Source organism: Oryctolagus cuniculus, chromosome 8 (genome assembly GCF_964237555.1).
Source record: "Oryctolagus cuniculus chromosome 8, mOryCun1.1, whole genome shotgun sequence".
NCBI classification, from domain to species: Eukaryota; Metazoa; Chordata; class Mammalia; order Lagomorpha; family Leporidae; genus Oryctolagus; species Oryctolagus cuniculus.
Window position 1 is genome coordinate 93,121,199 of NC_091439.1, and position 12,954 is coordinate 93,134,152.

The 12,954-nt window shown below is 40.9% G+C and overlaps 1 protein-coding gene across 8 annotated transcripts in view; it reads left to right on the plus strand.

Moving 5' to 3' along the window:
* Nucleotides 1-12,954, plus strand: part of ADAMTS3 (ADAM metallopeptidase with thrombospondin type 1 motif 3) — a 319,865-nt gene that overhangs the window by 65,771 nt on the left and 241,140 nt on the right. The window contains exon 1 of one of the 8 annotated variants that reach the window (XM_070048043.1): nt 7,467-7,763. The exons of 6 other annotated variants lie outside the window; for them this stretch is intronic. The gene's annotated coding sequence lies outside the window, so the exon portion shown is untranslated. Of the gene's footprint in view, nt 1-7,466; nt 7,764-12,954 lie in introns of those variants that run through there. One more of the 8 variants, XM_070048041.1, reaches the window with a different exon arrangement.

Here is a 12,954-nt window from a genome sequence, read left to right on the forward strand (position 1 = left end):
TTACTGCTTTCCCAGGCCATAGCAGAGAGCTCGACTGGAAGTGGAGAAGCCAGGACTCAAATCGGCGCCCATATGGGATGCCGGCACTACAGCCACTATAGTGACAGCTTTACCTACTATGCCACAGTGCCAACCCCCCGACCCCATTTTTTTTTAAATTTATTTTATTTTATTTTATTTTATTTTTTTGACAGGCAGAGTGGACAGTGAGAGAGAGAGAGAGACAGAGAGAAAGGTCTTCCTTTGCCGTTAGTTCACCCTCCAATGGCCGCCGCGGCCAGCGCACTGCAGCCAACCCACCGCGCTGGTCCAATGGCAGGAGCCAGGTACTTATCCTGGTCTCCCATGGGGTGCAGGGCCCAAGGACTTGGGCCATCCTCCACTGCACTCCCTGGCCACAGCAGAGAGCTGGCCTGGAAGAGGGGCAACTGGGACAGAATCCGGCGCCCCGACCAGGATTAGAACCCGGTGTGTGGGTGCCGCAAGGCGGAGGATTAGCCTAGTGAGCCGCGACACTGGCCCCCATTTTGTTTTAAGAGTAGTTTTGATTGAAGGCTTATTCAAAGACAGAATAGAATCTAGCACTCCAAACACTCATTAGTTATTTGTAGAGGGATGATTTGGCAGGTGGGATTCAGATTCCCAGAGTGATGTTCTGATTGGATCCTCTGAGTAGTAGGATTTCCATGTTTTACCTTAAAGACCTAGAAATATATTATAATGTACGTGTTTGTTTCTTGCTCTTCAAAGATATACATACATATATATGTATACACACACACACACACACACACATATATATATATATATATATATAAAACTTGTCCATATATCCTTTCATGTTGTTATGCATGGTGAATGAAACTGTGCTCAGTCCATGCCATGTACTCATTATTTGTGTTTGCTGTAAGCTAAAAATGACATGCTCAATATCAATGGGATTTACATACCATAATAAAGCAGCATGAGTGCATCAAAGCAGTAAGGAGATAGGCAGTGAAGTATTTGCACAAATCAAAAGAGAGGGGCTCTTTAGGAAGAAAATATACAAAAAGCCTTTGGAGGGTTTCAGGTGAGGGAAAAAGGGTGAATTCAAGAGTGGCTCTTGAGGTCCCATTGATCTGAAAGGGTTTCATGAAGGGAATGTTGGCATTTTTTTAGTGGCTTTAGTTGTTACTGAATTACAGTGCCCTACGAGTCATGGACCCAAAAAAGATACGTTATAAGCGTATCTTGCTCCTTTTCAGTTGGTGTATTTTGGGTTTTTGGCAAGAGCAATAGTATCTGACTAACATAAGGAACAATGGAATATACTAGTAGCGGATTCTCTTCACAGAAAGTGCAAGAAAAGCTAAATAGCCAAGCTTCAAGAGAGCAGGGACCAGCAATAGAGGTTTCTCAGCACAACCTTTCCTTGGAGGTTGAATAGTTGACTTCCAAGCATCCTGTGTGGCCCTTCCCTGGATCCAGACTCCCAGGAGTGAGATTCTGATTGGGTCATCTTGGATTGAGTTGCTCTTTGAAAGGTCGCCCTGTGATTAATTGCCTGCCGGAGCCACAGAGACTGGGAGGGGTTGCTTTCTACAAGAGGGGTGTGGAGTAGTTACAAGAAAGGAAAATGGATGCTAGACCACCAAGCACAAGAGGCTGCCAAAGGAAGTGATGGCACTTTATAGTTCTTTTATAAAAAGTGGCAAAAAAGGACTTTAGTGGCCTCTCAAACTAATATATATTTTTAATACTAATTTTTGTTTATTTGAGAGGCAGAGAAAGTGAGAGAGTGCTTCCATGCACTGGTTTACTACCCACATGACCTCAAGGACCTGTGCTAGGCCATGTCACAGCCGGGAGCCTGTAGCTCAACTCTCACATGTGAGTGGTGGAGACCCAACCAGTTGACCATCACCTGCTACCTCCTAGGATATGCTTTAGCTGGAAGCTGCAACTGGGAGTGGAGACAGGTCTCAAACCTGAGCACAAAGATGTGGGATGTAACCACACCAAACACCTCCTAAAACCATGCCTGTGTCCGTTCACATCTACAGATGTGCATACTCATACATATTCTTACATCTGGTTTTTGGATAATTTCTTCCACTTTTTTTCCTTCATTCACTACTCCTGTGGATGACATAGTGATTACACAAGCTAATTTTCTCCCCTCAAGGAAGAAAAAAATTAAAGAAATGCAGGGCTAACAAAATTCATCATTATGGATTGTAATGTTTGACAGGTGCTGAGGTCAGCTTAATATGGAAAGTTGTTGTTTGGTTGTTAATAAAAGCAGTTTACATTTTTTAGAAAGATGTAGTGTGTTCTCACATCACTTTGTTTGGAATTCAATAACTTGCATGAGTATTCTTGTCTACCAGTAGGAGAGTCTCTTGTTGAAATAAGCCATTTCTTCCGGTGTCTTGTTCATCATCTTACAAAGAACTTGATTTACTAATCATTAAAATGCCTGTACAGTGCTGTTAAAAAAAATCTGTAGTTTGTACTGTATGTGTGAATAGATAGTTTCTGGTAGATTCCCAATAAACTTTAATGACAGGAAGATATTTCTCATTGCGGTTGGCAGATTGTAGACAAAAGAATAGAGAATATATTCTGAGGTTATTTCCATACCTTTCAGCTTCCATTTGGTTAGTTCTCCAAGTTTATTTAGCATGAGCTTTACCTGGGGTGATTGCTAAAACTAAGTATCTAGGTTGTCTTCTGGAGATGTAAATTTGGGAAGCCTCATGGGGACTGAGAGTTCAGTTTTATCAGATATCCCAGGTGACTATGATGACAGTGGTCTGTGGGCCTCACTCATGAAAAACCCAGTTCTGAGTGGTTTTATGTTAGCTCATGAATTAGCTCAGAGAGGTAATAACTATGAATAATTAATTCAAAAATTGGAGTCAAAGTATTGGAATACTGAAATTTAGATTACTTACTGTGGAAATACCATTTCATGTAAATAGCTAAGCATTCTGTTATTACTGAAATCAAAATAGAAGCTTGTGAGTGAATACTTGATTCTCAATTAATATTTTGGTTCCAGATGTATCTCATACATTAATAACTTCATGTGTATGTGCATAATAGTATTGCAGGGTGGGTCAGAATGGTCTGTTTTCCTTGTTTTTATTTTGAAAATGTTAGCATTATCTGATAAACATAGCACAGTAAGTATACCAGGACTGTAGTTTTAACTTGTATTCCCTTGAAAGTTATATTCTCATGCACATACTTTTACTGAAAACAAAGGTTTTCTTCCGAGTTTTTCTAGTAAAATCCTTTTTGTTACTTCCATTTGTCTCAGTGTAGGATCGTTTTCATTGTGATATCTTTTTTTTTTTTTTTTTTTAACCATGAGTGGAGTTGACATTGTCATTGATATAATGGGAAGAGTGTTGGGAAGTCAGATTTAAGTTACTAAAGGCACTGCACATTGCTTACAAACTTACAGGGTGCTGTTACGCCAGGATAGAGTACAGCATTAGCAACAAGTGTTTATTTTTGAGATACATTTTAACTGCCCAAACTTCCAGACTTAACATACAGTAGCCAACTCTCTAAGGCAAAAAATATATTTTACTGCATGTACTATGGAAAACACTTGGTTGTGTTCTAGTCGTTTTTGTTATGGCAAGACAGTTACAACATCGGCACAAACAGGTAGTTGATATCTGTGTTTTTCAGATTGCTATGGCTTTTAAAAATCTCAAGCAGGCAAAGCAGATCTAGTTGGTTTTATCTTTTAACTAAGCTGAGAAAAGGTACTCAATGTAAAAATAATGGCTTCTCACTGGTAAACTCACTACTAAGTGTTTAAATGCTTATTTGTTTAGTTTACATTATGTTAACATGGCTAAGTCAATATTAATATAAATAATTTTTTCTATGATGAACCTGTAACAAGAAACATTACAATTTCTGCATGCTGGGGCCTTGCTTATTGTAAATTGTGATGCAAAGTAAATTTGATGGTGTCTGTATATTGATTTCCAGGGGAGAATGTCCATAGTCTAAAGTGAAAGGATAAGGTACATTTACATTTATTCTTTTTTCTTTTTATAAGATTAATTTATGTACTTGAAAGGCAGAGTTTCAGAGAAGGAGAGACAGAGAAAGAGAGAGATAGAGAGAGAGATATCTTCCATCTGCTGGTTCACTACCCAAATGGCTACAATAGCCAGGACTGGGTCAAGCTGAAACCAGGAGGCAGGAGCTTCTTCTGGGTCTTCATGTGGTGTCTTTATTCAGAATAGTTTGTGTCTTTTCTTTACTTTTTCTTTTTTTTTTTAAAGATTTGTTTTATTCATTTTTTTTTTATTTGACAGGTAGAGTTATAGACAGTGAGAGAGAGAGAGACAGAGAGAAAAGTCTTCCTTCCGTTGGTTCACCCCCCAAATGGCCACTATGGCCGGTGCTGTGCCGATCCGAAGCCAGGAGCCAGGTGCTTCCTCCTGGTCTCCCACGCGGGCACAGGAGCCCAAACACTCGGGCCATCCTCTGCTGCCCTTCCGGGCCACAGCAGAGATCTGGACTGGAAGAGGGGCAACTGGGACTAGAACCCAGTGTCCATATGGGAGAATTAACCAAGTGAGCCATAGTGCCAGCCCTGTTTTATTCATTTGAAAAGTAGAGTTAGAGAGAGATCAATCTTCCATCCGATGGTTCACTCCCCAAATGGCCACAATGGCTGGGGCTGGGTTGATCCAAAGCCAGGAGCCAGTAGCTTCCTCCAGGTCTCCCTCTCAGGTGCAGGGTCCCAAGGACTTGGTCATCTTCCACTGCCTTCCCAGGCCATAGCAGAGAGCTGGATAGGAAGTGGAGCAGCCAGGACTCAAATCGGTGCCCATATGGGATGTTGGCGCTGCTGACGGCAGCTTTACCTGCTACGCCACAGGCACCCCATTCATTTATTCTTAAGATATAACATTTCCAACAGCTTTGCCTGCCTTTCATCTTGTGGATTATATGCGTTTGAAATCTTCAATTAATTGGTATATTCATTTTGCATCTGATTAACTCCCTTTAGACAAGCAAAGTGTACTTTGGAGTCTAGGCTCGGTTAGCTGCCAAAGGTGGGAACTGGGATATCATCTGAAAGAAATCTTGAATGTTTGAAATCACTACTGTACAGAATGGATGTACAAGAAGAAGTCTCAGTGGTTTTTGAACTTTGAAAATATCAGAGTGGCTGGCCCTGTGGTGTAGTGGGTAAAGCCGCTGGCAGTGCCAGCATCCCATATAGGTGCCAGTTCGAGCCCTGGCTTCTCTGCTATGGCCTGGGAAACCAGTGTAGGTGGCTCGGCTGGCCCTGTGGTGTAGTGGGTAAAGCCGCTGGCAGTGCCAGCATCCCATATAGGTGCCAGTTCGAGCCCTGGCTTCTCTGCTATGGCCTGGGAAAGCAGTGTAGGTGGCTCAAGTCCTTGGGCCCTGCACTCACATGAGAGACCTAGAAGAAGCTCCAGGCTCCTTGGCTTTGGATCAGCCCAGCTGTGGCCATTGCAGCCATTTGGCGAGTGAACCAGTGGATGGAAGCCCTCTCTTCCTCCCTCCCTCCCTCCCTCCCTCCCTCCCTCCCTCCCTCCCTCCCTCCCTCCCTCCCTTCCTTCCTTCCTTCCTTCCTTCCTTCCTTTCTCTGCCTATGCCTCTGTGTGCCTTTCAAATAAATAAATCTTTTTTTAAGATGAGAGGTAGAGTGACAGAGAAGTCTTCAATCTGCTGGTTTACTCCCCAGGTGGCTTCAACAGCTGGAGCTGCACCTTTCCAAAGCTAGGAGCCAGGAACTTCCTCTTGGTCTCCCACACAGGTGCATGGGCCCAAGGACTTGGGCCATCCTCTGCTGCTTTCTCAGGCCATAGCAGAGACCTGGATCAGAAGTGGAGCATTTGGGTCTCGAACTGGCACCCATATGGGATGCCGGCATTGGAGCCGGTGGCGTTACCCTCTATGCCACAGCACTAACCCCAATCAATAAATCTTTTAAAAAATATCAGAACAAAGTGGATTTTTTTTTTTACAGAGGTTTGGCTGTTACTTGTTAAAATAGATTATTTTTAAGGTATATTTGATTTAAAGTGCATAGAATTGCAATTAGCTCCAGAAAGCAAATAGAAAGGTGTACTGAAGGACGAAAGTCTAAGTGAAGTAATAAGGTAATTAGATCAGTGTCCTCTCATAGCTTTGCCTTCCTCACTGTGTTTAATATCTTCCTTAGAAATGTCAATGGAATTCAAAGTGAAGCGGCCAGTATAACATTGCCACTCAGCCTTGTTGGCCTCCATGGACTAGATCAGCTAAGCTCTGTAGTTGTGATAGGAATGGTGACCGTGGGAGAGGCAGGCACTTCTATGCATCTATTCTTTACAGAGCAAGACTTGTGAGAATAGTACCCGGTGGAAAGCAAGCATTCCACACATTGTGAAGGCTGGAACGGGTCAGGCTGATTCTAGTCTTGTCTTTATGAAACTAAAGAGAGATGAGATCTGAAAACCATGGTCCTGGTAACCCACAAGATGGAGTCATTTTACTCTGGTAAGATGTGTTTTGGCAAGATAGAGCCCAGAGTAAGAATACTTGGCTTGTTGCATTAAACAGTAAGACCAGAAAATTACACAAGAGCTGTTACATTGATGACTTGTTAATTGTTCTAAATTTTATCTACTCATTTTGCCAAGCCTGTAAGTTGAAAATTTTCTAAGATTAACTATGCTGTTTGAGATACAGGTGACTCTTGGGAAAAATGTGTATTTGGAAATTATGACAAAAATAATAAAATGAAAAAAACTATTATGTAGAGGGTATCATTCAGTGAAGACAACATTTATAATTTATATAATATATATGGCAAGTAATATGGCATCTACATTTTTAACAGTTTTTTAAATTCCACATTAGAGAAAGTATGTTTTTCTTTGACTTATTTCTGTTAGCATAATGCATAAGGTATATAATAGCATTAATAGAGCAAATGTAGGAGTCATTGACATTTGACAGGAATAGAGATAAAGGGAGTAGAGAGCTTATCTAAAGAAACAATAGCTAGAACAAGAAAAAGAGACTCAAGCAAATAGTTAAAATCAGAAATGAAATGGGAGACATTGTAGTGAATGGCTCAAAAATAAAAGTAATCCGAAGAATTATTATGAACAATTGTATGCCAACAAACTAGATAATATTGAAGAAACGGGAAAATTCCTAGAAATGTAGAGGGTACTAAAACTGAGTCAGAAAGAAACAAAAAATCTGAACAGAGCACAGTAACAAAGAATAATCAGAAATTTCTTACAAAGATAAACTTAAGACCTGATGGTTACACAGGTGAATTTCACCAGGCATTGAAAGAATTAGTACCAGTCCTTTAAAAAATTCTAAATGAAAGAGCTGTGGTGGAATGAGAAGGCCATGCTAAGATGGCTGCTGGCAAGCAAGCATCAGTTACTCGGGAGTGGCTTTGGAAACCCCCTGGAAACTCCCTGGGAAACCACTTGGCAACAGGCTGTGATTGGCTAGGGCATAAACCGCCCCTTGACTGGATTGGCTGCCTTGGCTATTTAAGCTGCTGTAGTAACTGAAATAAACAAGTCTGCGGGCTGCTCGCCTCTGGCCTGCTTTCACCCCACTCCCAGGGTCTGTGTGGTGACTCTGAGCCTCTTGACCCCACCATGCTCCTCCTCTCAGAACGAATCCACCTCAACATCTGGCGCACCAACGTGACTGAGAGAGAGACAGCGTGTCGGACTCAGTGAGGTCCCTCGTTGATTTCGGCAAGTAGGCCCCTCGGTGTTTTGTGTGCTGTTCGGTTCTGTGAGGGTGAGCACAGAACCCCCTCCTATGCCCCTTTCCTTGTCCTTGTCCTCGGTCGAAGTGACCCCAGGTTAGGCACACACTTCCCAGAAGTGTAACGCTGCTTCTTGGCTCCTCCTTTTACTTTCGGTTCACCCGGCGAATTAACATAAGGAACTGATTATCCCAGAATTCGGAACCAAGTCATCTTCCCTCACTCGAGAGAGGTGACGCTTTGGAGACACCCGGTGGGCATATGGCCTTGACCTCACGAATCAAGGAAGTCCCCCACTAAGCACAGGACATACGTAAGATCTGATACACCACTGTCTGTTCATCTGACCTAGGGAACCCCCTGCATAATGCCATCAGCCGCTGAGGTGCTAGGAATTTGTCTTGTTATGGCAGCAGTGCTGTGGATGTCTTTCCTTTGGCCAGAGTTGGCATGGCCTTCTCATTCCACCACAAGGAGGGACACTTCTAAACTAATTTTATGAGATTAGCATAATTCTGATACCAAAACCAAGCAAAGACATCATAAGAAAACTGCAAGCTAATTTCCTGATGAACATGGATGTAGAATTAGCTAATAAAATAGCAGCAACCAAATTAAGCACAATAAAAAGGGCAAGCTTTGTAATCTCATGGAAATTCTTAATAATCATAGTGTTTGTTTGGATTCTTAACCTCTTTATTGGAATAGAGAGAATATATTCATATTTGATTATGGATACTCACTTTTTGCCATTGCTTTACAAGTTAATTATATTAAGCAGGTTCATTCAGTTCTGTACTTTAATTGTATAGAACCCAATTTTTTTCCCCAAAAAAAGATTTATGTACTTATTTAAAAGGCAGAATTATGGGAGATGGGGAGAGGGTGTGAGAGAGGGAGGAAAGGAGAAACAGAGGGAGAAGCAGAGAGGGAGAGAAAAGAAAAGGGAGAGCGAGACTGATCTTCCATCCCCTGGTTCACTTCCCAGTTGGCTGCAACAGCCAGGACTGAACCAGGCCAAAACCAGGAGTCTGGAAATCCATCTGGGTTTCCCACATGGGTGTCAGGGGTTCAAGTACTTGGGCCATCTTTTGCTGTTTTCCCAGGTGTGTTAGCAGAGAACAGGATCAGAAGTGGAACAGCCAAGACTTGAATGGTGCTCATATGGGAGGCCAGCATTGCAGGCAGGGGCTTAACTCATTGTGCTGAAATGCTGGCCTCACAACCCAATTTTTTAAATGTGTGCTTTGCTGTATATGTAAAGGAAGTGAATACAAAGCTGAATGTTGAAGGAAAAGTATAGTTGATAAGAGAACAGAAAGACTTCATCATTGCCCAGTAGAAGACTGTGCACTCATATTAAAACTGGAACTAAAGATGGAGTTCAGAATGATATTACTGATAACTTATGTATGTTAGGGAGTGGGAAAGAAATACTTGTCTCCATTAGCGAAAAAAATTTTACATCATTGATTGGCCCTATAACCCTTTCTGCTGTGACCTAGTGGGTTGTTCTTACTCCAAACTACCTCTTGAGAAAATCATTGGTATTTGTTGAAGTAAGACAACTTGCTACAAATTTTGAAATACCTGTTTTAGCATAGGCATTTTTTTCATTCTTAAGGGAGAAGAAAATCTGTTTTTTCTTTTCCTATTGTCTTCTTGCTGCTTATTTTTCTGAACATTAGACCAATATACACTTATTAAAGTGCTCAGTCACAGTGATCCGTGTTTTCTGTGAAAAAGATGTAATGATCTAAGAGTTGACATACTTTCTGTAAAGAATGAAAACCCTCTAGAACCTCTGGCCTACAGGCACCCTGCTTTCCTTTTGTTGCATTGGGAAAATTCTGACCTCCCAGTATCTTTTTTTTTTCTTCTCTTCTATAAAGTAAATGCAGTAAATATGGATGTGATCTTGCTTAGAATAAGTTCTCAAATTCAATAAGCATGGTCACAGTTTTCAGTAAGTCCAGTTGACAGTTGATAATTTATTGAGCATTTATTATTTCCCAAGGCACTATTTTGCCTCCCACCTTTTGAAACTAAGGCAGGAGAGGAGGAATAGGGTACTGAAGGAGCAGGTGAATGAAAACATCAGAAAGTGGGGTGAAATATCCCTGCAATCTGGTGTACCAGCCATTGTAAGGAGTGCATTGACTCCCAGATGGCCTGGTTCTTGCCTGGTATTAAGTGCTTGGCACTTTTGTTCTTACACTCTTTCTTCCTTCTGGTGGTACGATCTGGCTTTGAGAAGCAGTACTTTTTCTCCTTTAATTGAACTTTTTGATATCAGAAATCTACCTATTTGACAATTTTGTTTTTGTATCCTTTGGCCCTCTTAAAGCACCCAAAAAATAGAGTGTGGACAAGGGCCTGAATTAATTAGCATTGGAGGCCTCATGGAAAGCTAGATTGTCAGTTGTCTTTGTGTACTAGACATGGAACCTGAGACTCCCAGGCTTATTTCTCAGTGGGAGACAGGCCTCTCTCTAGTGGACTGAGCAGATATATGATATGTCTATGAACACACAATTGTGAAAGTTTAACAAGGCTGATCTCAATATTTACCACAGTGATGAGAACTGATGTTGTGTTTTTAGGTGTGTTAGAACTGTATGAAACTACTAGAAACTTTGTTAAATTTTATAAGTTTATTTCTATATATCATGATTTTTTTCTCATAAGAATAATTATACTATATAGCTTTTTGGCCTAGTGTTACTAGGATAATATGTAAATCTCCTAATTACAGTGTTTGCCTTCGTGCATTCTGGCTCTCATGACAAAATGCATTAGAGTAAGTGGGTTCTAAGTGACAGAAACATGTCAGCTGCAGTTATGGAGGTTGGAAAATCCAAGATCAAGGTGCCAGCTGCTGTGGTGTCCAGTGAGGGCTTGCTGTTTGCTTCAGAAGTCACACTGCTGCCTGTAACCCCAAAGCGCAGAAGAGGCCCATGAGCTCTCTCAGGTTGTGATGGCACCAGTATCACGCGTGAGGGCAGAGAATCACCTCCTGGAAGACCCTCTCACACCAAGGCATTGGGCTTTAGGTTTTAGTACAAGAATTGAGACCATAGCAGTTGTCATGAATTTACATGATATTAAAAAATCTGAGTATGGCTAGCATTGGCTGATCTATCTCAGGAGAAAAAAAGAAATGAAATGAAAGTTAGAAATCAAGTTCACTTAAGAAAGTAGAAAATTGGAAGGTAAAAGGACTAGTGAAAGTATATTTCTTGAATGATTTCATTGTGAGTATATTTTTCCAATGAACTTAAAGAATCAATAATGTATTAGAAATGTACCAGGGAATTCCAATACAATCCCATCAAGGTTGCATGTACCAGTGCCATCTCACTAGTCCAAGTGATAAATTTCACTTCACAATTGATTATAATGATAGGTCTAAGAGTCAAAGGGATCACATAAACAAGACTAGTGTCTGCTAATAATAACTGATAGAATTAAAAAGGAGAGAACAATCCAACATGGGAAGTGGGATACACAGCAGACTCAGAATGGCAGATGTCCTAAACAGCACTCTGGCCTCAGAATCAGCCCTTAAGACATACGGATCTGGCTGAAGAGCCCATGAGAGTATTTGAGGCATGGAAAGCCAAGACACTAAGACACTCTGGGAAAAAAAAAAAAAAGGACCTAAATGAAAGATCTCTCCGAATGAGATCCCAGTGGAAAGAACGGGCCATCAAAGAAGGAGGTACCTTTCTCTGAAGGGAGGAGAGAACTTCCACTTTGACTATGACTTTGTCTAAATAAGAATGGAGTTGGCGAACTCAAAAGGCTTCCATAGCCTTGGCAACTCATGACAAGAGCCTAGGGAGATTACTGATGCCATAAACAAGAGTGTCAATTTGTTAAGTCAACAACAGGAGTCACTGTGCACTTACTCCTCATGTAGGATCTCTGTCCTTAATGTGTTGTCCAATGTGAATTAATGCTATAACTAGTACTGAAACGGTATTTTACACTTTGTGTTTCTGTGTGGGGGGAAACTGTTGAAATCTTTACTTAATATATACTAAATTGATCTTCTGTAGATAAAGATAATTGAAAATGTATCTTGATGTGAATGGAATGGGAGAGGGTGTGGGAGAGGGGAGTGTTGTGGGTGGGAGGGAAGTTATGGGGGGGGAAATGCCATTGTAATCCATAAACTGTACTTTGGAAATTTATATTTACTAAATAAAAGTTAAAACAAAAGAAACAAAAAAAAGTCAGTAACTTATTAGACCAGAACACAGATAATTAAGGCTCAGGTTGATGTAGTCAAACTTACGAATATGTTTGCATGTGGCTAGACATAAGTTTGATTTATTATCTAGTTTCCATGATCTGTCCAGAATTTAAAAAATTGAGACCTGAAATCACTACTTGACAGTTGAAGTCTAGTCTAGGCTGTGAAAATTTTGTTTCAGCGTTTGTGAATGAATCACTAAGATGAGCATTTTTGTGGAGATTTCAAGAAACTTGAAAATGGAAACAGTTTGCAGGGTCAGTATATTGGAATATGTGGTGAAGTTTTGGAAGATTGTGTTTAACTCCAGATCCTGTCCCCCTGTTTTAGTGTGAGTTGTCATGACAGTAAGCTCAAACACACGAGCCAGAGGCTTAGTGACAATCTGGTGGCTGCAGACATACCCAGAAGTGTGATGTGCCACATTACTCTTTAGCCCATTTCGTCCGGTTTAACATTTCTCGCAGTAATCCGGGGTCTTCGGCACACTGATCCCATGCAGAAGCTCCGTTCTTTGATTTTTCTAATGTTGGAAATAGAAGAAGGATAATTGATTAAAAGGAAGAGTAGAATTTATTATCTATCATTTTTGAATCTTAGGAGAATTCTTACAGCCTTATGCTTTTGGAAATCCTTTTCTGAAAGTGGTCGATAGCCAGCATTTGCCTTTTGCCATTTGTCTCTTTACTTAGTATCTTTCAGGTAATACTGTCCCCTCCCACCCCTTTATCCTGGGCTGTAATCATAAATACAAGAGCAACCCTTCCCTCTACCCTTTGTATTCCTCCTGCCCTGCTTTACCATGGTGGGAATTCCTAATTTTTCAAATATGAAAAAAGTGTGCATTTCAGATTTGCTGTGAAAATAGAAATTCAAAGGAATAAAATGTTCCTGATTGCTTGCTAAAGTGAAGGTAGAA